The 8,653-nt window shown below is 38.1% G+C and overlaps 1 pseudogene; it reads left to right on the forward strand.

Moving 5' to 3' along the window:
• The first annotated feature begins 2,930 nt into the window (after positions 1 to 2,930).
• Positions 2,931 to 8,143, forward strand: LOC112175954 (annotated as a pseudogene).
• The last annotated feature ends 510 nt before the right edge of the window (positions 8,144 to 8,653 follow it).

The following is an 8,653-nucleotide window of genomic DNA, read 5'->3' on the forward strand; positions in this document are numbered from 1 at the left end:
GTCCAACGTGCACTTGTTTGGGGTTCGATCTGTAGGTGAAGGGTAAGCGTTGATCAGGAAAGGGGTGAGGGAGAGCCTCCGCAGACCAGAGAGGAGAGTAGGGAACGATTGGGTGCGGTTGGATCAGGGCCGAGATGGGCGCGAACCCAGTCGACGAGTGCTCGAACCCATTTCAACAAGAAGAAGACGAAAGCTATAGAAGGGTCAGAGAGAGAAGGGAGAGAGACAGAGAAGACCCAAAAAGAAAAAAGAAAAATATGACTTTGAGGGTATTTTAGAAAGTGTGAAAAGATGTGAGTTGAAATAATATTAAAAAAATTAAAGGGTATGTGGTTTGTAAATTTGGGTGTGCAAATTTCACTCCCCAAAATCAAATGGTACAATTGAAAAGGTACCTTACAATTTTAAAGGGTACATATACTTCTATATAAAAGATTCATTCTCTACAGAATGAGAGAATTTAAGACAATCCTAGAAGATCCTAAGAAGATTTAAACCTCCAATATTCACCATTTTCTTGTTTTCTCACATGTAAAACTCTAGAAACTAATAGCACACAATTAGTTTCTAGTAACCTTGAGCCATTTGTAAACTTGCTTTTGAGTGTTTAGGTTGATTTTCGTAAGTACAATACACCGATCAACAATAGCATTGTGCTGAGCTTCATTGTTTCCTAGAGGCATATTTGATTATCCCCTTTACACACTTGATAGTGGGGCAAATAATGTCTTAAAGAAAGCGTTGCTCCAACGTGCCTTAGACGCATAAATTCTCCCATAATCCACATCCACAAATTTGTTCTAACATATATCACATTAAAGATTGTTGGACAATAAACAAATTGGATAATTGGAGCTTTGTATTCAAATGACTATGATTAAATTTCTATATAATTATGCATTTGGTTCGATTCTAGAATTGCCCTCTTGGTTCTGACAATCGTTTGGTGAGAGAGTATTGTTAGCACTTAGTAGACACACTATAGTTATTCAATTCCATTAAATATGCTTCAAAATCTATAATTCTACATTCCATTGACAAAAAAAAAAAAAAAAGGCGCACAAAAGAAAGAGAAAAACCACACTTGTACCAAGCAAAGAGAGAGAAACAACAACACTCTACAGTAGCTGCTTGGACAGATTCTGTTCATCCATTGATTTAAACTAATTCGATACCTTAATGATCATCAATTTGACTGAAAATTTACTGATTTGATCTATAAAATAGGAGCAAAAAACTAAATAGTTAAGATGCCGAAATGCGATAAAAAAGTGGGTCCCACAAGGAATTCCTTAAAATGGCCAGTAAAATGGATCCCTTAGTGGAACAACTATATATATATGGAGCCGTTCGAGAGCGGACGTCCGCAACCCAGAAAAAGTGCTGACGTCGCTTCTCCGGCCTCGATTAAGCTTCGACGGTACGACGCGGCTTATCGGACGGAGGCCAGGGGTCTGCGAAGCCAGTCTGCAGTCTGGTGGAGTCGTCAGTGACCAGTTTACAGCGCTGCCCAGAACCTGCAACCCCGATCTCCTCTGACCTCGATCGCTGCCCAGAAGCCGTTTGGGATGCCTCCGGCCTCCGTCTGGCAAGCCCCGTGCCGCCGTCGTGGCCTGAAAGCGGCTGCTGCGTTGACGTCCGCACTTTAGCGATAGTGCGGATGTCCGTCTGTGATCGGGCCTCTATATATATATATATATATATATATATAGAGAGAGAGAGAGAGAGAGAGAGAGAGAGAGAGAGAGAGAGAGAGAGAGAGAGAGAGAGAGAGAGAGAGAGAGAGAGAGAGAGAGAGAGAGAGAGAGAGAGAGAGAGAGAGAGAGAGAGAGAGAGAGAGAGTGGACGTCCGCACTTTTGCTGCACTGCGGACGTCCACTTTTGATCGAGCCTGTATAAAAGACAGAGAACCTATCACTTTTGTTTTATTTTCCGAAGAAAGTAAATAAATAGGAAGAATCTCTTTTATTTACACATCACTATTCATTACATACGCACACATTTTTTTGTAAAATTTTAAAATCTTATTTTACCTCTTTTACTTTTAAGAAAAAAGAAGAACAAAAAACCTTCATCTCTGATCAAACTCAACAACAAGAATAGTGACCGAAGGCTGGTTGTTGTATGATGGAAAAAATTGAGTGAGTAACCTTGCTCACTGGATCCGATAAACCCAAATAAACAAAAAGAGAAGGGCTCCCAACCTCCTCCGTTGTTGCAGATAATGATTCTTCAATTTTCATGTTTATATATTGTTGGAGAAATTTTCAAAATATAATTATTTATTTAAGAAATGAAAATGTGTCATTTATGTTTGCACCTTTTGGATTTGTCTAAGTGAAATAATATGACCAAAAATCAAATGGTACAATTGAAAAGGTACCTTACCATTTTAAAGGGTGTACATGTACTTCTACATAAAGGATTTATTCTCTACAGAATGAGAGAATCTAAGACAATCCTAGAAGATCCTAAGGAGATCTAAAACTCCAATATTCACAAATTTATCACATATAAAACTCCTAGAAACTAATAGTGCACAATTAGTTTCTAATAACCTTGAGCCATCTTGTAAACCTTCTTTTGAGTGTTTAGGTTGATTTTCATAAGTGCAATACGCCGATTAACAACAGCATTATGCTGGGTTTCATTGTATTCTAGAGGCATATTTGATTATCCCCTTTACACACTTGATAACATCTTAAAGAAAGCGTTGCTATAACGTGCCTTAGAAACATAAACTCTCTTATGATCCACATCCACAAATTTGTTCTAACCTATATCACATAAAAGATTGCTAAACAAATTGGATAATTGGAGCTTTGTATACAGATGACTATGATTAAATTTCTATATAATTATGCATTTGGTTCGATTCTAGAATTGCCCTCTTGGTTCTGACGATCGTTTGGTGAGAGAGTATAGTTAGCACTTGGTAGACACACTATAGTTAAATATGCTTCAAACACACTATAGTTATTCAATTCCATTAAATATGCTTCAAAATCTATAATTCTATATTCCATTGAATTGATGTACCACACCAGAATCATATAAACATAATAAGCAACGGCAGAGAGAGCTAAAGCAGAGAAACAACAACAGTCTACAGTTGCCTTCTTCTCTGAAAACTGAGAAGGCCGAGACTTTGAGTGAGGCATTTGGACGACAACAGTCTTGTTTTGGAGAGCAGAGCAGAGCATTTGGACGACGACGACGAAATACAAGGTAAGCACTCATTTGAATCATTCAAGACTTAGCGCTTTTGGGTTTAATCCAGTGAGGCATACATGATCAGCCAACTGCTTTATAAGAGGAGATCAAGTTTTTTGGGTTGCTTCATTTGCTGTCTTTGTGGGTTTGAACAAATTTACGCTTCTGGGTTCAATTGCTATGTTTTTATTTCCATAACAAAATTGGTGTCTTGAGTACTTACCTTAAGTTATCACATGACATGACTAAGTATTATTATGTCAATGGAATTGGGGGCTATGCGGCATCTGCAGAAATAGGTCTAACGTAGCGATTCCGGATTTGGCTTCCTGAAACTGCGTAAAGCAGAACGAAGAAAAATACTAATTACTATCATTGAGAGTAGGTAATCTGAGTATTGAGATTTTGGTCCAGGCAAGTTATTATTATGTGGTTTTATCATGTATAGAAATTTCTTTAGCATAATGTTTCTATTGATCAAATTTTCTCAAGTTCTTGAAACACAGATTTGGGTCCTGTTCAAGATGGGCAGCGAATGCTCATCTAGATTGACATTTGGGTCCTTTTAAGATACTTAGGGATCGACCATATTGCGGCCTTGAGATTAACAATGGGGAAAAACAGTATTGTTACGGAGTTGCTATTCTTTGGATGTCAAGGATGAGTCAACAAAATGAATTGCCCTGCAGGGATGCCCTTTTGATTAAGAATCCATCTGTAGTTGTGTGTAGTTGCACCAATTAGTTGTATGAAAGATTTTAGTTGTTTTATGAAGCTAATAAAGCTTATTGCATACACCTTTTCTTTTCTGGTCTTTTTTTTATTGCAAAAAGGTTCTGTAGTTGCAGCATTTGCGAGGTGAAGTTTATTTAAAGGTTCTGATCTTTTATTCCCTTAGTTGCAGCATTTCGTTCCATTTGTTTCATAATTCTTAAACTTATTTGCTGTCCCTCATTTTAGTTTTCAATACTCCAGGTGCCTTTAATGCCCATTGGGTTACAAAGAATATGATCATCAAGATACAGAGCTGTGGAGAAAAATTGGGTTTTCAATGGATGATGCTCTCCCGAAATTACTGTTCAAGTGAAGCAACAAGGCACATTACTGATCCAACCAAAACAATATGCAAAATCATGATGTCTTGCCCCACACTCACACTTGATACTGCCCTTGATCAAAGTGGGGTCAGAATTTCACCTGAAATAGTAGAGGATGTTCTCGTGAGATTCAAGAATGCCGGAATGGTTGCATACCGCTTCTTTGAATGGGCAGCGAAGCAGCAAAACTACACGCATAGTGTTAAGGCATACCATGCTATGATCGATTCTTTGGCCAAGTTAAGGCAGTACCAGATCATGTGGGAGCTTCTGAACTCAATGAGGACCCAAAGGATGCAGAATATGGAGACATTTGGTATCATTATGAGGAAGTATGCCAGGGCTCAGAAGGTTGAGGAAGCGATTTATACTTTTAATGTTATGGAGAAGTATGATTGTGCTCCGAATTTAGCAGCATTCAATGGCCTGCTGAGTGCTTTGTGCAAGTCCAAGAATGTGAGGAAGGCTCAGGAGATTTTTGATAAAATGAAGGATCGCTTTGAGCCAGACTCAATACGTATAGTATATTAATTGATGGATGGGGAAAGGATCCGAATTTGCCCAAGGCAAGGGAGGTCTTTAGAGAAATGGTTGATGCTGGCTGTAATCCTGATATAGTGACTTATGGTATCATGGTTGATGTTCTGTGCAAAGCAGGGAGGGTGGACGAAGCCATTGAGATTGTTCGGGGCATGGATGCTAGTGGTTGTATGCCTACATCTTTTATTTACAGTGTTTTGGTGCATACATATGGGGTGGAAAATAGGATTGAAGATGCTGTTGAAGCATTCTTGGAGATGGAAAGGAATGGAATCAAGGCTGATGTAGCCTTCTATAATGCCTTGATTGGTGCTTTTTGTAAAGTTAACAAGTTCAAGAATGTGTGGAGGGTCTTAAATGATATGACTTCCAAAGGTGTTACAGCCAATTCAAGGACCTGCAATATCATCTTAAACAGCTTGATTGACCATGGAGAAACTGATGAGGCATTTAGTGTCTTTCGTAAAATGATCAAAGTATGTGATCCAGATGCAGATACGTATACAATGGTGATAAAAATGTTTTGCGAGAGAAATGAGTTAGAGATGGCTTTTGAAGTGTGGAAGTACATGAAGTTGAAACAGTTTTTCCCGATGCATACATATTCAGTCCTTATAAATGGATTGTGTGAAAACGGTAATGCTTCAAAGGCTTGTGTATTACTGGAAGAGATGAGAAGGGGATTCGGCCATCAGGTGTGACATTTGGGAGATTAAGACAGTTGCTTATAAAAGAAGGAGGAGAAGATGTACTGAAATTTCTTCAAGAAAAAATTAATCTCCTGGTCAAAGAGCCTTTATTTGGTTGAGGAGTCAGACTAGCAACTGAGAAAGTTTGGTTTCTTAATGCATTACTTACAAGTTCTGGAGTATATTGCTGTTGGTGCTGCTTGCTCTTGAGAGAAAGACTCAGCTTTTGCAGGTCAGATTCTTTCCCGTTCTATTTTTAAGTCAATACTGGGCAGCTTGCATTTTCGTGAATGTTTTGCTGTTTGGTGAGAAACTAGATAGTTCTAGGGTTTTGTATCATTGGATGTTGCTGAGATGATAGAATCATCCTTATTGACAACACAAATTTTTCTGGCAAATCTTTGTTAACACTTAACACCATTTCAGTTAGTTTGCAAACATTCGTCCATAAAAGCAGATCATTCCCGAGCATGATTCCCTTTTCTATGTCATTCAAGTTATTACTAACCATATGTTCTTCGGTTCTACCAGACTTATGTCTAGTTCAGTTTTTTCATGCCTGGATATAGTAAACCAAGTTGTTTCAACATATATGAACCGTAGAAATACGATTTGCTGAACTACCGATAGCTATCTTTTGGTTTAGATAACGAAATCAAGGGAAAATGCTGCTATGACATCCAATAAAGCAAGTGATCTTATCATCTGCAACATCGAAAGGAACCGGATTAGCAGCCCTGAGCTTCAGGTCATTTGGATGTGTGCTTTTTGCTGAAACTGAACCAAAAGCAAAGGGTATGACAATTATTCTACCTTGTACAGATGAATCAAAAGTGAAGGAGGCTTACTTATATGTATGTGAAGATCTTGTAATGAACAAGATCTTCAGGAATTTAGTCTCTTACTATCCATCCAAAGGCATTCTGGAACAATTTTCTGTTTTTGTCATGTTAGTTATTTGCATGGCATGGTATATTGTTTCTGTTTTCATTTTCAACTTCAAGGTACTACATTAGAGTTTTGATAGTAGTAACTATTTAGCATTCAGCCATATAGTTTTTCGTCAATCATGCTCCCCATTTAGAAGTGTACTGTGTCATAAGATATTATGTATTTATGTTCAGAAACTTATATAGAGTTATTATTTTCATGATTGTTATTTATATGTCAAGATGGAGAGATGGTAATGCTTTATTCTTTTTTTGGCGGTTTATTTTACAGTATTGAATTCTAATAGTAAGTACACTAGTGTGCTATGTTAGTCGAAGAGGTTACTAGCAAAAATGTATATAAATGATCTAAACAGTGATAGTTTAAAACTGGCTATTTTAGACTGATGCTGTGTCTTCTTTCAGTCATGAAAAAAATGAGATGGGCCATGATATGGACTGATCTTGAATGTAGATAAAGAAGTTATTTCCCTGTTATTGCTAGAGTTGTGATTTTGAGGTCTGAAGGCTTTGATTGCAGATCAAGTTATTAGGATTGAATGGAATGAATTATGGTGTGATAAAGAATGGCTTTAAAAAGAATTTTTTTTTTTGGGGGGGGGATAGGTTGGGGATTCCAGGTTGTTGACTTGTTGGAGTCAGTGTACTGGCTGTTAGGTTTAGGAGAATTGAAAACGATTTCCTTACTTTGGTCAGCGTGGGCTGACCACACCCAATAAAAAAAAGACAGCTGTCCATTAAAAAAAAAAATTCTGGTTGAAACCCCCGAAACATCTCTTTTTTTTTTTTTGGGGGGGGGGGGCGCAGTTAGATTTGGTTCCGACACGGTAAATGAAGGAGAAAAGAGATGTTTTGGGGGTTTCAACTAGAATTTTTTTAATTTTTTTTAATGGACAGCTGTCTTTTTTTTATTGGGTGTGGTCAGCCCACGCTGACCAGCCCTAGTCAGCGAAGTTCTTTCCTTAATTAAATTGTCTGACAATTTTTGTGTTATCCCGTATAATTAAGTAAACTAAAGCAAATCTTATTAACATTATCATTTGCCGTGTCTTTATTTCTTATTTTCCAGATGCTGGAATCAGCTGTCTTGTTTGCTTGAAGGACGGTATGTATCGTCAGAAACAGATTCAGACTCTTTGAAGAGTGGTGACTCTGAGGTACATGCCAAATTTTGGCATCAGTTGCAGATGGTTCTGAAGATGTTGGCGCTGATACTTCCCAGTGTAGGAATGATCAAACCAATCTTGCAGTCAAAGTCAACAATCAAGTCAAGGCTTCTCCAGAGTCCACGTGTAGGACTGAAATTGTTCAGCAAGAAACCGAGACAGCCAAGCCTAACTAATTAGCTGAGCTTAACTAATTAGGGTTAATTAGTAACCAATTAGTTACGATTTGTAACAGGTTTTTTGCTATATAAAGTCAAGCATTGTTACAGTGTAACACTTGAAGTCTAATCAAGCAATTACATCACTATTCTCAATTCTCTCTCTCTCTGTTACCCCATCTTCTTCTTCATCTTCTTCTTTCGAAACTCTACTTCCAGCACCCAGCAGGTGGCAACAAATTGCCTTTCTCAACCTCAGCATCTGCAAACTATATCCCGGCCCACAGATCTGGGGATGCTGAAAAGCTCAAGGATCTTTACAAAATATCTCTCAAGTGCACGGAGCTGTGTCAGTTGGGTGCTATGCACACCTTGTGGACCTCATAAGTTTGGAACTAATACAGTATATGGTTTCTAATGATTGTAGTATTGTAACAGTTGAAAAGACTTTCTAGTATATCCACCTCTTTTTGCCCGTTCTTTTTTGTTTCTTGGAGAACCAGAGTTGCTGTAGTACTCTGGGAGAACGCTATATGGTGGATGAACCCTATGCCTACTTCCCTCTGGCTTCACCATCTTCATTCATTTATTCCGTTCTTCTATGGTAGATTTGATATGATTCATTTTATCTTACCTAACCCCGTTATCTGTTTTTGGATTGCTGGCGCGGCTCTCAGGTTCTCTTTTGCCATTTGGCGGCCATATAACATGACATGCATGAACCACGCCTATCACCTCTACATTTATGAGACACCATTTTTGATTTTCAAAACCTTGTCCTGGCCTCGGTCTGTTCAGTTTCCCTATATTCAGAAAACCCATGTTTCTTTTCTTTTTCTT

The sequence above is a fragment of the Rosa chinensis genome, chromosome 7, assembly GCF_002994745.2.
Source record: "Rosa chinensis cultivar Old Blush chromosome 7, RchiOBHm-V2, whole genome shotgun sequence".
NCBI lineage: Eukaryota > Viridiplantae > Streptophyta > Magnoliopsida > Rosales > Rosaceae > Rosa > Rosa chinensis.